Source organism: Marmota flaviventris, chromosome 18 (assembly GCF_047511675.1).
Source record: "Marmota flaviventris isolate mMarFla1 chromosome 18, mMarFla1.hap1, whole genome shotgun sequence".
In the NCBI taxonomy this organism is placed as follows: Eukaryota; Metazoa; Chordata; class Mammalia; order Rodentia; family Sciuridae; genus Marmota; species Marmota flaviventris.
This window is the reverse complement of record NC_092515.1, coordinates 3,089,170-3,105,940: the sequence shown is the minus strand read 5'-3', so window position 1 is coordinate 3,105,940 and position 16,771 is coordinate 3,089,170. Positions and strand designations below refer to the sequence as shown.

At 46.4% G+C, this 16,771-nt stretch overlaps 1 long non-coding RNA gene and 1 pseudogene across 1 annotated transcript; both read left to right on the top strand.

Annotated features, from left to right (window-relative positions):
- The first annotated feature begins 577 nt into the window (after positions 1-577).
- LOC114079999 (uncharacterized) lies at positions 578-11,275 on the top strand. The gene is made up of 4 exons (XR_003580557.2): positions 578-801; positions 7,452-7,566; positions 7,727-7,864; positions 8,555-11,275. It is a non-coding gene; the product is annotated as an uncharacterized lncRNA (long non-coding RNA).
- LOC114080003 (U6 spliceosomal RNA) lies at positions 2,346-2,441 on the top strand (annotated as a pseudogene).
- Positions 11,276-16,771: the final 5,496 nt, after the last annotated feature.

Genomic DNA, 16,771 nt, shown 5'->3' with positions numbered 1-16,771 from the left:
TCCTGCCTCAGCCTCTCCAGTAACTGGGATTATAGGCATGCACCACTATCAGGTAGGAGTTCAGGGACACTCTGGTCCATGGGTACAGTATCAAGAGGGTGCATACTCCACCTTGGGAGGTGGTCAGTGTGTCAAGGGCCATCCTATTTCCCTGTCCTGCTTTCTTCATTTGGTACACTTCTTCATTTAAGAAGGCAAAGGACTCACAGTGGCATTGAGGGCTCTGGCTGTGTGCAGTGCCAGAGCTGTAATCTCCACCTCATGAACAATGGTGGCCACTTGCCGTGAAAGCAAGGCTAAAGGGTAGTACCACTGTGGAGTGCACTTCACGCAAAGCCTTCTCTTGAAAGTGTCCCGTAAGGTTTAATTTGAATTGTCAACTTGCTTGGATTGAGATATGCTGATGATTAAGAGGCTTATGGGTGTGTCAGTGAGGGTGTGTCCAGGAATGATTGGCAGGTGGGAGAGCCAACTGAAATGGAGACCCACCTAAGCATGGGCAGCACCGTCCAATAGGATGATGGCTTGGATGGAATAAAAGTTGGAAGAACAAGGAAGCAGCAGCAGATGCAAGCTCCCTTCTTCTTGAGGAGGCTCTTGGTTGCTGCTGTGATCCTCTGAGGTTATCAGAGTCTCACTTCTTCATTTTTACAAACCAGACTCTGCCAGCGATTCTCCAGAAGCCTTCAGTCTCAGACTCAGGTAGCACCTTTAATTCCTCTTGTCTGGGGCTTCAGCTATTGGTTCTTCCAGCTGTCCAGACTGCAGATGGCCATTGCGGACTATCCAGCTTCTGGTCAGGTAAGCCAGCCTAATAAATCCCCTTTTTATAATTATACTTCCTGTTGATACTGTTCCTCTGGAGAGCCCTGACTACTTCATGTCCCAACTGGATAGACACTTGGATAAGAATTTGAAAACTTTGCTGGGAGATATGGCCTTCCCCCAGTGCATGGACCAGTCCACTTGGTAGGTAAATATGGTTACCCACATTGTCTACATACCCATAAATATCCCAGGGGCAAGGGGTAGGCAGAGCTACCATTTCATGACTCCCAGTGTTAGAACCTTTAACTGTTATAGTGCATAAGACGTGCAGGGTCCACCCCATAGATCCTCCTGCCCCCCCTATTGTCACACTGGGGTGCCTTCTGGTTAAGCTCTACAGCTTCAGTAGGGAGCCATCTTACACCATCCCACACTGAATAACTCTAGAGGGTCATGACAGAGTTGCCCACTGTTGTCCACCTGCAAATATATGACTCCTTGTATAGTTCCATTGAGGGTCAGCATGCTCCAAGTCCAGGCAGAGGTTGTTGGATGACAACAGGGGACCCTGGGTGCTCTGCACAGTCTGCTTGGCTCCCTTGAATGCCTGGTCACTTCCTGTAGCCCGGTCCCACTTTTCTCCCTTCTTTACTAGGGCAGAAGAGTCTGTATCATTTGGGCCAGAGAGGGAAAAAACACTCTCCAATACCCTGACAATCCCTAAAGGGTTTGTAATTGCTTTATGGTTGTGGAAATGCGGTAGGCCTGGAACCTATCAATAACTGCATTGGGAATAACTTTTGCCTTCCCTGGCAGGACAACCCCCAAGAAATTGGCAGACAATCCAGGTCCTTGCAACTTGTTGCTATTGATAGACAGACCACATGTTGCCAGATGGACTAGCAATTTCAGCACAGCATCCACTAAATCTGCAAAGGAACCACTGGTAACAAACGATCCCCAATTATAGTGGAATAGACACACAGGGGATGGCTTTGGCCATGGCCAAGTCAGAGGCTCCTGGACCAAGGTACATAGATGGTCTATGCAAATATCCCCGAGGCAGCAAGGGAATGGTGCACTGCCACCCATCCCACATGAAAGAAAATTGGTCTTGGCCACCAACAGCGATATCTGTGGGAGAGAAGGCATTAGCTAAATCAAAATGGATGCCCATAAGTCGTCAGTCAATACGTCCCTCAGGTCAGCCACTCAAGGAACGGCAGCCTGACCTGGGGGAGCCACTTTACTAAGCCCACAATAGTCCACAGTTGTTCCCCAGGATCTATCCGGTTTCTTCACTGTCCACACTGGGGAGCTGAAGGAACTACGGGCCGGTGGCACTGTGCCCGCCCTTCCAGCTCTGCCACGGCCACAGTCTCTCTCCATGCCTTGCAAGTTGACATTGCTTGTTGTTGGCGATGTGTCTGGTGGTGGCAGTGAAGCACCAGGGATCCCCCACGCCCCCACCACTGCCGTTAGTTACAGCACAGACACACAGCGAAGCCCTCCTCCATAAGCCTTGGAGGATGTCCACCTGGCTTGCACTTTATTTACTTATATTTTTTGGCTTTTCAGTATTTATTTATGACATAAAATAAAATTGGAACGATACAGAGAATATTAGCTTGACCCCTGTGTACTTTATTTGTTTACATTTTTTTCATAGTTTTATTGGGGTAAAATTGAAGCACAATAAAATGCACATATTTGAAGTATGCAATTTGATCAGTTTTTACATGTAAGTAACCAATACAATTAAAATAAAAGCATTTCCATTACTTTTTTAAAAAATTGAAATTGTGCAGACTGTGTTTTCCAAATGAGTTATTACATTAGAAATCAATCACCTTAAGTTATATAGAACCTCACCTCCACATGTCAACGACTTCAAAATTAAATGGCACACATAAATATCTCAGAGGTCAAGGAAGAAAGCACAGTAAAAGCAAATAAAAAATGCTTCAAACTAAGTGATAACAAAAGGTTAAAATCAGGATCTCTGGTATGAAACAGTACTCAGATGAATATTTGCAACTTAGAGTCTTTGTATCAGAAAGAAGCTAGAATAACAATCAAGTTATTTTCAGATTATGTAGTAGGAAGGAAAAAGTAAGAGCAGGGGCAGAAATATATAAAATAGAGAAAAATAATATAGCTAAAGTTTGATTTAAAAATAAATAAGTCTAATCAAGAAAAAAGCAAGAATTAAAAAATTAATATCAATGGAAAGGGAGCCATCAAAATGACCCTACAGGTGCCAAAAAATCTTTTAAGGTAATATTACAATTGCATGCCAACATATGTGATCGCTTACATAACATGGTCTGTGTTAGAGAAGGATCCGTGTGCAGCTGGGATGAAAGTGTATTCCATCATTGACGGATGAGATAGTCTATATATGTCTACAGAAGACATGCAGAGCTGCAGGGAGGTCTGACATATCTTCATTCAATCCATGCTGCAGAAAGCCCCTGCTCAGCTTATATACAGAATTACAATGAGCCAGCTGCATGCCAAATGTGATGTGTGGTTATATAAGAATGAGCATGCTCTATTGTTCCCGACTTACATAGGACATCTTAGTCATTGCTTCCTTGGCGAGGGAGCCTGATTGATTCCATTTTTCTTTCTTTCTTTTAATATTTTTTTAGTTGTTGATGGACTTTTATTTTATTCATTTATTTATATGTGGTGCTGAGAATTGAACCCAGTGCCTCACACATGCTAGGCAAGTGCTCTACCACTGAACCACAACCCCAGCCCCTTGATTCCATTTTTCTTACATGAGGTCTGGCAGAAAGGGGGCAAAGAGAGTGTGTAGATAATAAGTCTTGGAGGAAAGAGTGCAGAGTATGGGAGAGAGTAAGCATGCAAAAGGAAAGACTCAGAGTTCACAAGAGAGAAGGAGCTAGTTCCAGGAGAAATGGGGGGTAGGCAAAGAGCAAGTAACAGAGGCAGAAAAGGGAGAGGTTGTGAGAGGAAGAGCATCTGGTTTGGTAAAGAGAAATGTGGCTAGTGAGGGAGGGAGCTTCCCAGGGAAGAAGAAAGTAGATATGTTGGGACCACACAGCTGGGTATAAAAGTCTGTTGGATAGAAAGTCAGCTAGGGAGTAGGAAAAAATATGGGGGTGTGGGCTAAAAGCATCACGCAGATGGAGAAAGAAGATGGGGCCATGGTCCTGGGAAAAGAGTTGAGGAACAGAGAGGAGTACAGCACAGAGCAGGGAGGGAAAATCCAGCTTCGAGGAGCAACGACAGTGGACTGATATGTATGGGGGAAAGGACCAGGTATTTATTAAATAGAGTTGTTCCATATGAAGAAGGTGAAATAAATTATGTTTTAGCAGAGCACTTGCACAGAGCCTTAAGCCTGATCTGAGTACATTCGGGTTTCAAGGCTACCATTTTTCCAACCCCAGTAATCCTATACAATAGCCACCAATCACAAGTAGCTATTGAGCACTTGAACTGCGGCAAGTCTGAATGAAGATATTTTCTGAGTGCAAAATACACCCCTGATTTCAAAGAGTTGGTATGAAAAAAGTGACAAGTTTCATTAATACATTCTTGTATCTGTTAGATATTGAAATTATAATATTCTATCTGGGCAGAGTGGCAGGAGTAATCCTGTGTGTGTAATCCCCAGCTAATCAGGAGGCTAAGGCAGAAGACTCCCAAGTTCAAGGTCAGCCTGGGCCACTTAGAGAGATCCTACCTCAAACTAAAAATAAAATAAAATAAAAAAGGCTAGGGATGTAGTTCAATGGAAGAGCAGTTGCCTAGCATACAATTGAACTGGGTTCAATTCCAGTTCCACCAAGAAAAAAAAAAGATAATATTTTGGATTTTAAATAAAATACATTATTAAAATTATTTTCATCAGTTTCTTTCTACTTGATGATTCCCAGAACTTTTAAAATTATACATGTAGTGTACATTATAGTCTGTTGGAAAACATTGTTATACAGAAATTAAATTTCCTTAGGTGGGGTTGGGTAGTGGGGGATGGAGAGGGTGGTTAACAAGTATGGGAGTGTGCAGTTGGATAGAAGGAATAACTTCTTGTTGTGTTTTGCAGTGCTGGGGATTGAACACAGGGCCTTGCTAAATGCATGCTCTTCCACTGAGCTACACCTCAGCCCAGGAGGAATAACTTCTAAACATCTATAGCACAGTAGGGTAACTATGGTTGACAATACTTAATTGAAACATTTCAGAATAGTTTAGTAGAGAGGATTTGGAATGTTCCCAGCATAAGGAAATGGTAATGGTTGAGGGGGTGAATATACATATTACCCTGATCTGATCATTACATGTTGTGTATTGAAATGTCACACTGTACCCCATGAATATGTAAAATTATTATAATCAATTAAAAATTTAAAATATTTTTTAAAGTATTCAATTAGGTGTCATGTCTACAATGCAAGATAATGAGCAGCTCTGAGCAAGTTCACTCAGGCATGAGGCAGTGAGACAAAGGCAGTATGGCCACCCCTGGCTGACACCAACACAACATGCCATCAATCACAAGACAACTCGTTTCAAAGATAATAAAAAATTCTGGGCATGGTGTGCAGGCCTGTAATCCCTGTTGCTCAGGAGGCTGAGGAAGGAAGATTGCAAGTTCAAAGTCAGCCTCAGCAATTTAGGGAGTCCTTAAGCAACTTAGTGAAAACTTGCCTGTAAATAAAATATTTTTAGTTGTGGACAATACTCTTATTTTTTTTATTTTTATGTGGTGCTGAGGATCGAACCCAGGGCCTTGCACGTGCTAGGCGAGCACTCTACAACTGAGCCACAACCCCAGCCCTTGTAAATAAAATATTTTTAAGAGGGGATGGAAATGTGGCTAAGTGGTTAAGGATCCCTTGGTTAAATCTCCAGTACCAAAAAAACACAAACAAACAAACAAAATATATATATATATATATGAAATGATAGAATGAAGGAAAGAAAGAAAGAAACAGGAAAGATGATATAACTTCATGAAAGACTTAATTCATGTAAAATAGCAAACCCTGGGCTATGAACTCATGCTATGTTACTATTTTCCCTGACCTAGGATTCATACTCCACCTTCCTCTCTAAATTAATCAGAATTTTTGTGGTTTCTATAGATAGGAAAAGTGGCTAAACAAAAATAAATACATAAATAAAAGTTCATATTATTGGAACCCAATATAAACAAAAACAATAGTTAATTGCTATAAATGTATATTCCACACTTTTTTTTTTTTTTTTGGTACCTGGAGTTGAACCCAGAGGTCTTCAATGTTGAGCTACATCACCAGCCGTTTTTATTTTTTATTCTGAGACAGGGTCTCACTAAGGTTCTTAGGGCCTCACTAAATGGCTGAGGCTGGCCTCACACTTGCGATCTTCCTACCTCACCCTCCTGGGTCAGTGGGATTACAGGTGGGCACCAGTGTGCTTGGCTTCTAGACTTTCTTAAGTGTCAGACCCTCTTGTCTAAATGGGAGTGTGGGTTTTGTTTTTCAGTTCTGAGGAGGTAACCCGTGGCCTCACATGTGCTAGGCAGACCCTCTACCTCTGAGCTGGATCCCCAGCCTGTGGCTTGTTCTTTGTCCAGGATTCACAGGGACAGAGCCCCAGCCACACTGCCGGGAGAGCCAATCAGCTGGTGCAGGAGTCCAGGCTGGGACACAACACTCTTGGGGCCAGAGCTGGCAGCACCGTCCTAGCCCCACATACACATAATACTTGGGAAAGTTAGTGAGCGCACCACGGAGGGCAGGAGGTGATTTTGCATATGAGCAAACTGTGGCTCAAGTTACAGGGCTCTGTCTGGGCAAGTGACTTCCCCCTCGTTCACAGCCACTGAAAATCATGAACACTTGTAATCTGCAGACTAAATACCCAGCAGTCAATTAGAGAAAAACACATTTTTCTTCCACTGGGCCTTTTGTGGATGGTGATCGTCCAAATTGGAATTATGTTCTTGGAGGACAAGGAGAAGTGTCCCTGTGTGAGTTTTCTAGACTGGCTTCTGACGTCTGTCTTGGAGGGCCAAGCCAGGGCTGGCCGGCCACTGACTGACCGCAAAGGATTTCAAGCGTCCACAGAGGGAACTGGAGACCAGAACGGAGACTGAAAAGGGGAAGGAAATGAAGTTGAGAAGCCTTAAGTCCTTAAATGAAATGACTCACCTCGCAGCGGGAGGAGGGCAAGCAGGAGGCCCCTGAGCGAGCAGGGCCCCAGAAACACAGAGGTGCTCAGGCAGAGGAGTTCAGATAACCTAACAGAGCACCCAAAATGCAAATTAAAGCACGCCATTGTTCTTGGAGGGAAAGAAAAAATTCCTCATAAGTGCTATAAGCCAGTGGTGACCAGCACAGGGCCAAGCCGGGTCACAGGAAGGTCACGGCAGCCGTGGAAACTGGTATGGTCTCAGGTGTTAAGATCCCTTTGTTCCTTTCAATGGTGGTGGGGACTGAACCAGGCCTCACACATGCTAGGTAGGTGCTCCTCCACCATAAGATCCTTAGGGGTGATCCTATGACAAATACTTCAGCGAACTGCATTCAGCAAAGTGTATTTGCCGATGTGGTTCAGCTCTGTGAAAGTAGCTGGAATGTTTGCAGTGCCACCAGATAAAACTGGCACTCAGGACAGGACAGCCATCTGTTTTTGTTTGTTTGTTTTGTTTTTGTTTTCAGTGCTGGGAACAGAACCCAGGCCCTCAAGCATGCTAACAAGCACTCTACCACTGAGCTACACACCCCAGCCCTCACTCACTTCTTTATTTAAGAAATAAGGATGGGAGCCAAACAGGTCAGTGCACACCTGCAATCCCAGTCACTGGGGAGGCTGAGGCGGGAGGATTGCAAGTTTGAGGCTCTAGTAATTTAATGAGACTCTGACTCAAAATAAAATTTTATAAAGGGGTTGGGGAGGTAACTCAGAGGTAAACTGCTTCTGGTTTAATCTCCAGTACCATAATCATCATCACCAACACCACCACGACCATCAACATGATCAAAAAGAAAAGGAGCCAGGCACGGTGGCACGTGCCTGTAACCCCAGCAGCTGGGGAGGCTGAGGCAAGTTCAAAGCCAATTTCAGCAACTTGGTGAGTCAATAAGCAACTTAGTGAGACCCTGTCTCAAAATAAAAATAAAAAGGGTTGGGGAGGTGGCTCAAGGGTAAGCACCCCTGGGTCCAATCCCTGGTACCAAAAGGAGGAGGAGGAGGAGGAGGAACTGGGCATGGTGGCACACACCCGTAATCCCAGGGACTCAGGAGGTTGACAGAGGAGGAACCCAACAAGTTTAAGGCCAGCCTCAGCATCTTAGCAAGACCCTGTCTCAAAATAAAATAAAGAGGGTTGGAGCACAGTGGTAGAGCACCCTGGGTTCAACTCCCAGTATCAATAAGTAAACAAACAGGAAGACAAAAAAAAAAAAAAAAAAGAGGGAGGAAGGGTCTTGAGCCATCAGTTAAATATGTCAGAGGTGGAGGGGCCCAGGTGCACCCAATGAGCTTGCCACCGTGTTCCAGCACAGGAAGAAGTCTACCGAATCAGGAAACTAGTAAATCTAGAAAAGAAATGAGGTTTTGAGTTTGGTTCTAAACGAGGGTTTCTTGGCCTCGGCACAGTCGTCCCTGGGATCAGGTAACTGGTGGGGAGCCCTCCTGGGTGCTGCTGGCTCTGCTCGCTAGATCCCTGCCTAGATCGCTCCCCCAGCAGTGACAACACAGTGTCTGGGGGCGTGGTGGGGTCCCCTGGGAGGGGGGACTAGTCACTCTTTCTATTCTGCAGGCTTGGTGCTTTGACCTTGGAGACCTTGCTCTTGCTGGAGGGAGCGTCCCTCCAGCGATGATCAGTTCCTAGAGGTGGCACATTTCGCAGAAGGAGCCTCTCCTACACGGGCCAGCCAATCCAGAGCGCACGCCCAGACGCCTCCTCGACCAGGTTCTCATGCTCTGGGCCATCTAGAGTTGTTCACTGCCCTGTCCCCCAGGGCAGGCGCAGGACAACTCCTGGCTACCTGTGTCCCACAGCCTGCTGAAGTCACTCCAACCAGCTGATCCCAAAGCTACTTGCCCTGACAGTCACATTTCTTCCCATGAAAACCACAGCCTGCATTATTTCCTCCGTCTCCTTCTGCCTCCTGACAAACCCTGCAGAGTATGCCCATCCCTTCCTTGGGCTCCATGAGTCACAGATTACACCCCCCCTTCTCTCTCTCTCTCTCTCTCTCTCTCTCTCTCTCTCTCTCTCTCTCTCCAGGGATGGAAACCGTTTGTTGTTGTTGTTGTTGTTTAATCACTGAGCCACATCCACAGCCCCCACTTTTTTTTAGCTTTGAGATAGGGTCTTGATAAATGACTGTGCTGGCCTCACATTGGCAATCTTCCTGCCTCTCAGCCTCCTGAATGGCTGAGATTACAGACATGGGCCACTTCACTTGGCTGAATTTTTGTTTTACCTTTCAACAGATTAAAAATGTCATCTGGGCTGTGCACGTGACGCATGCCTATAATCCCAGTGACTTGTGAGACCGAGGCAGGAGAACCACAAATTTGAGACCAGTCTGGGTAATTTAGCAAGGCTCAAAATAAAATAAAATGGGCTGGGGATGTAGCTCAGTGGTAGAGCACTCACCCAGCCCGCCTGAAGCCCTGGGTTGGATCCCCAGCACTGGGGGGTGGGGGGAACACACACACTCACACACACACCACACCACGTGAGAGATAAGGGGTACTTCAGATCACTGCTCCCGGAGGGGCTGTCTTGTCCAGCTCTGCCAGCTTTCAAAGTTTTCTCTTTATTGTTGGCCACCGGCAGCTTGACTGTGACAGGCCTGAGTGTGGTTTTCATTGCATTTATACCAAAAGGACATTTCAGTAGTTATTTCCTTAACAATGCTCGCCCTAGGTTTTCCCCTCTTCACTGCATGTTGAAGCCAGACCCTGGTCTCAGTGACAATTGGGTTAAAGACAGGCCTCTTGTCCTTCCGGCCCATTTTTCAGGCAGCCCTGAGCCCCTAGATGGCAGCACGTGGTGTTGGAGATGAGACTGGGGGCAGGCGGGTTTCAGGGTCTCCAGGCCTGTCTGACCACATGGCTGCAGTGTCTCCAGTGCGACCCTAGGTTGGGCAGTGACCCCAGGACTCTAGTGCATTGAGTGACTTAGTCACCAAGCAGCCCACGTATTTTAAAACAATTAGAGGCAGTGAGACACAATCTGCTTCCTTTTTTTTGTGGTGCTGGAGGTGGAGCCCAGGGCCTCCCAAGTGCTAGGCAAGTGTTCCGCCCCTGACCAACACCCTGCTCTCTGGTTCCATTTCATCCCCCTTCCTCATAGCTGGCCCCGCCCACTCCATGACCAACTCTACCTGCCAGACAGCCTTGTGCAGAGGGCTGAGGGGCCTCCCGTAACTGGCTGTGGTCTAATTCCAGGAAATCTCACCCTGTGTGTCCTGTGGAGGCGGGGGTGGGGGGGGCTAGGTTAGCCAAAGCCCACTTCTTAGGGGTAAGTTTGAGCCAGGATGTCAGCAATGTCAGCACCCCCCCAAACTGTGATTCTACACCATTATGTAGAGGTGACATGGAAATTGTGTGTCACAAATTTTGGAAACTATACATTGCATTTTGCTTGAAGAACCATCCTGCACACAAGGGGTCTGGGGTGCAGAGACCCATCAAATCCCAGACTGTCCCCCAAATTATTAGAAATGCTTCTTTTCTCTAAGCACTTGTGTTGGTACCCCCAGCACAGCACGTGGGGGTCCCAGATATGCAGGGCCTGGGACCTGGACTGTACCGGGATCCTCTTTCTCCTTCCTCCCTCACAGGTTCTTCAACCAACCCTTCTCACTCTGCAGATCAACCCTCTATTGTCTCTTTCCTACACAAGGCTTCTATACTTATATGCATAATTTTTATTAATGTCTGCTTTCCCCAACAGACTCTAAGTTCCACATCAGCAGGGATCATTTTTCTGTCTCCTTATGGTAACTCTACCAACAGGTATAGGGCTGACTCATGATTTCCAAGACAAAAATTATTAAATAAGTGAAATAATGAGAAAGTGAAATCTCACATTTTCCCTTTATGCCCTTCACATGCACCTCTGTTTTCCCTCTTCCTCCGGCACGCTCTCCTTCCCCTCATTTTCTCCAGTCCCTTATCTCAACCGTCTCCTCACCCACACAGCATCCACTCACTCCAGCATGTCCCAAACTCTTTGTGGCTCCAAGGATAAAGACAACGTGTCTTCCGTCCCTTCTCCTGGGACCCCACGTTTAGTGGAGGTAGATAGAAATCAGCATCCTGTTAGCCATGACTACCAGCTAAGCAGCCCCTCCGAATGTGGGCAGCCAAACCCCCAAATAAATTCATCTGCCTCCCAGAGCACCTTGGCCCCAATCCTCTGGATATGCCCATTGGCCTCACAGAATATTCCAGATGAGTGCTTCTTCCTCTTACAAGATGCATCTGCATGTCCCATTACAGCAATAAAAGGATTCTCAGAAGAGTTACTTTCTCTTAACATTTTACTATGCTTCACACGTCCTTCCAAATCCTTTGAGACACCAAGCTCTTAAGCCGGAAGGAGAACCATGGCCCTAATCCTCCACGTCTGGAATTTAGAGGGAGAGAGACCTCGGAGTGATGAGCAGCCTCTTCCTCGAGGGCGTGTTGGTCAGGTCTGGGATTTTACAGTACTGTATGTACTAAGAAGCCTCCTGTTCGTGTTGCCTGGATCCTGGCAGACCACACAGGGACATCGTAGCTCACAGCCGAGTGGGCAGCATGGGTATTGTGTTTGGGTCTGTTTCCCTGTCCCCAAGTCTCACTTGGGCAACACAGAGGGGCCCAGCCAGCCAGCAGGGTTTGCATCACAGCAGAACAGTCTGGAGAACCCACCCACTTTGTCCCAGGGGGAGACTTCCTTGTCCATCAGGCTTGCTGATGGCAGACTCCACCCTGAGAATCAGCCAGGTGTGGAGAGGTGGAACCTTTGCTCCTGGCCTGTCCAGTGGCAGTGCATAGGGCTGCCTCTCCCAGCCCTGTGTTGGAGCTAATGAGCCCTTCACATGACCTCGACCTATAGACCCTGGATGGACGTATGTGGCACTGCGACTTACTCACCACCCCCCACCAAGGGCCCTACTTCTTAACACTATCACATTGCAGATTAGGGTCCAGCATATGAATTTTATGGTGATATCAGATAATACTAATCCCCATAGCACTGCCAATACTAATACTAATCTCCTTTAATCTCCTTTAATCAGGCCGAGAGAGAGAGAGAGAGAGAGAGAGAGAGAGAGAGAGAGAGAGAGAGAGAGAATACTTGTGCATACTTGTATTTCTTAAAAAAAAAAATGAGAGAGAGAAAAAAAAGAACAATGAAACCCCACATTAGGAAGGCCATGAGTGAGGGGACCTTGCTATTGGTAACCTCAGTAACTTGCAGCAGGCCACACAATTGCTCATGGACAGTCCTGCCAGGATCCGTGATCCAACCCTTTGGGATCTGTTCTACAGTGTATCTTTCCTACTCCCCAAACCCTGCTGGCTCTCAGGTCTCGCCCCTTCCTCCTCTTCCCTGTTCACGCTCCTCTAGCCGCCGTGTCCACTGTTCTGCTTCTAGAATGAGCCGCACACACTTCACCTGCAGGCATCGGAATTCGCCCTTCCCTCTGCCAGGACGGCTGTCCTTGGAGGCACTGAGGCCCCAGGTCAAGCCTCATCCTCAGAGGGGCCTTTCCCACCCACCTTACCTGGAAGTGCATCGGACACTCTGGTTCTCCTGCCTGACCTCCTTCCTCATTGCTCGCACCACGTCTGACATTATGCAATCTTCCCTCACAGCCTCGGAGGCCCCTCTCTGCAGCACCTGCAAAAGGACACAAAGTGCCTGCAGATTATTTTTATTAGTAGTAGTAGTACTGGGGATGGAACCCAGGGTGCTTAACCACTGAGCCACATCCCCAGCCCTTTTTATTTTATATTTTTGTGTTGCTGGGGATTGAACCCAGGGCCTTGTGCATGCTAGACAAGCACTCTACCAACGGAGCTATATCCCAGACCCCTTTTTATTTTTATTTTGAGACAGGTTCTCTCAAAGTTGCTGAGGGCCTTGTTAAATTGCTGAGGCTGGTCTAGAATTTGTGATCCTCCTTCCTCAGCCTCCTGAGCTGCTGGGCATACAGATGTGCACTACCACGCCTGATTTATTTTTTATTCTTTACAGGGTCTCACTAAATTGCCCAGGCTGGACTTGAATTTGGCATCCTCCTTCCTGAGCCTCCCAAGTAGCTGGGATTACAGGTGTGCAGCCCTGAGCGGGGCTCACACTTCCTGTCTTTATCTTACTTCTTTGCTCTTTCCTCTATCCAGCAAGATCCTTTCAAAAGCAGAAATCAGATTATGTCATTTCCAGCTTAAAGGCCTCTAATTGCTTTCCTTTCCACTTAGAACAAAAGCCAGATCCTCTACCATGTCCTAAAATGCCTTCATGATCCAGCTCCGCTGCTGCGTTTCTTACCTCCCATTACATCATCCGTCATTCCCCTCCCTCTCTCTCCCCGACTACATTAGCAGTTGGGCCTTGTCATGCACTAAACAGAACCCCTTCTGTAGGCCCTTAGGCTAGCTCTGCCCGTGCTGGAGATGTCCAGCCTTTGTTGGGATCTTTGGGTGACGGCTCTTCCTCATCCTTCAGCTCCCAGCTTCAATGTTGCCATCTCAGGATCCTTGAAAAATTAAAAATAGAATGACCAGATGACCCATGATCGTTCTCTTGGATATGGATCCCAAGGAAAGGAAGGCAGGATGTTGAAGAGACGTCTGCACCTTGTTTGTGGCAGAATTCTCAATCACCAAGGTAGGGAAGCAACCTAAGCATACATCAGGAAAATGTGGCATACATTCACGGTGAAATATTACTCAGCCTTAAAAAAAAATGGGCAGGGGGTGTAGCTCAGTGGCAGAGTGCTTGCCTAGCCTGTGCAAAGCCCTGGGTTCATTCCTCAGCACCATAAAAAAGAAAGAAAGAGCTGGGTGCAGAGGCACATGCCTATAATCCCAGCTATTCAGAAGCCTGGGGCAGGAGGATCACAAGTTCAAGGCCAGCCCCAGCCACTTAGCTAGATCCTGTCTCAAAATAACATAGGGGTAGAGCACCTGCCTATCATGTGCCCTGAGTTCCATCCCCAGTATTACAAAATAAAGAAAAAGGAATAAGGAATGAGCCCTGTCATTTGCTACAACGTGGACAAACCTGAAGACTTATACCAAGTGAAAGAGACCGGGCAACAGAGAGAAAAAGGCGCATCATCTCACCCACGTGGACTAGAAAACTGTGGACCCTGTGGAAGCAGAGAGGATGGTCACCACCTGCTGAGGCCAGGAGGACCCAGGATTCTGGTATCCTGCTCAGAGGACCAGGAGTTTCTGTTAGAAGGAGGAAGAAGTTCAGGGAGCTGATTGTATAACATGGTAGCTATAATTGATAACAATGTATCACAGTATTAAAAACCTCCCAGGAGATTCTAAGCATACAGATCACCAAAAATGATAAGTATGTGGGCAGTGTGCATGTTAAGTAGCTCGATTTAGCCACTCCACAGTGTATGTATGTATCCACCATGTGTCACACCATAAATATACACAGTTTTGATTTGTCCATGAAAAACAAAATCACTGCTTGTCAGCCAGTGGCCCATGCCTATCATCCCAGCCATTAGGAGGCTGAGGCAGGAGGATGGAAAGTTCGAGGTAAGCCTCAGCAATTTAGCAAGATCTTGTCTCAAAATAAAAAATGAAAAGGGCTGAGGATGTCACTCAGAGGTACAGAGCCCCTGGGTTCAATCACCTAGTACCAAAAATAAAAATAAAATAGAATAAATCACTGCTGATTTGGTAGGCAAGACTTACTATCTCAAACAAATAAACAAAGTCACCACCTCAACCCACCCTCCCCTGCATGGCTCACAGCAGGTGCCTGAGTCTTTCACTTCTTGAACTTTCCATACTGGAAAGCCTCTTACTCATGGCTCTTCTTATTTGTTGTCTGCCTCTCTCCCTAGAACAGGGCATAGTCATAAACAGAAAGATTGGAAGTATCTAATCGTCTTCATCATCACACAGGATGAATGTGGTTTCCCCACCACAGCCCCTTAGAGGGAGACCTCAGCCCATAAGCCTTCAACAGTCCAGAAGGCCCAGAGAGCGGCCAGGCAGAAGGTGGCCCAGCGGCGGAGCACCTGCCTAGCATGCCCAAGGCCCTGGGTCTTCCCATCCCCAGCACCACAGAAAGACAACCACAAAAGAGAAACCCCCACACCAACAGGGTCAAAGGTGGAGTCCCAGCTACTTGGAAGCCAGGTGTGGTAGTAGCACATACCCATAATCCAGCTACCCGGGAGGCTGAGGCAGGACAACAAATTCAAGGCCAGCCTGCACAACCTAGCAAAACCCTGTCTCAAAATAAAAAATAAAAAGGACTGGGGTATCACTCAGTGGAATAGCATCCTGGGTTCAATCCCCAGCACTAAAATACATACATACATACATACATACATAAAATACAGTACAATAAGAACAAATTCCAGAGCTGGGGGTGTGGCTCAGTGGTAGAGCGCTCGCCTAGCACCTGTGAGGCACTGGGTTCGATCCTCAGCACCACATAAAAATAAAACAAAGATATTGTATCCACCTAAAAAATAATTTTTTTAAAAAGAACAAATTCCAAATGTCTCACCACCACAAATGATAAGTGAGGGGCTGGAGGGATATGCTCTTTAGTTTAATTTAATCATTCTACACTGCATACGCATATTGAAATACCACATTGTTCTCTGTAATGGTAAAGGATCATGATTTGTCAGTTTAAAATAATATTGACTTGAAGCCAGGGGTGGTGGCTGGCATGCCCCTCTAGTCCCAGCTGGAGTCCGGAGTTTGGGGCAATATGCAAGACCTTCATCTCAAAGTGATGGTGGTGATGGTGATGGTGATAAGGGAAGTGACCACTGTAGAAGCAGAATGGAACTCTTTTTTGGAGTGCGTCAGTCTGCATCAGTGCTCAGATTCTAGCAGTGTTTTAACAAACAGTACACGGTAGTCAAGTGAGGATTCTCTTAGGAATGCAAGGATGGCTGATATCAGGAAACCATTGTGAGATCTATCATAACAGAGCTAGGTGGGACAGTCCCTGTGATCCTCCCACACTTCCTAAAAGGGGGTTTGACCAAATTTGGTATCTAAAGATACTTTTTTAAACACTGAATAAATAGGAGTTTGTAGTTCCACAGTCATTGGGTACCTATGGCCCTCCTGGGCTCCTGGGCTCCTGAGCTGTGAATGGGTTCTCTGGTCTCTGCTGTCAGGGTGTCTAAAGTCCCTGCTTCTCAGAACACTCTTGTGGGACTTCAGCGTATGTGAAATCTATACACCTTGTTTGATATTTGGGGGACTTCCCAGCATGTAAATTCTGACTTATTTGAAAGGGTAGGTGATTCCTCACTGTAGACATACTCATGGGAGTTGGTGTCTGGCTTATTAAAATGCTGAAACCTTCTCCCCAGCTCCCTGGTGTAGACAATTGGCTGCTTCTTCTTGGGAAGATTTGGACTAGTGCCAGCCCACTTTCTGTTGCTATAACAAAATCCCTGAGGCTGAGTACTTTATAAAGAAATTTATGTAGTTCACAGTTCTGGAGATACATGGAAATTGCTCAACTCAGGTCTGACAAGAGCCTTCAAACTACATCACAATATGACAACCTGGTGGGAATCCACAAGAAAGGAAGAGTTTATGCCGCCAGAGAGATTTAGAGTTTGGGCTTTCATTTTTGATAATTAACTAGTGTTCTACAAGACTGCATTCATTCCTTCTGAGGGCAGTGCTCCTTATCATGGCCCACTGGGCCCCACTTCTTCTGTTTTGTGGGGGATGGTATCTGGGATTGAACTCAGGGGCACTTGAACACTGAGCCATATCCAAGCCCTATTTTGGGGGC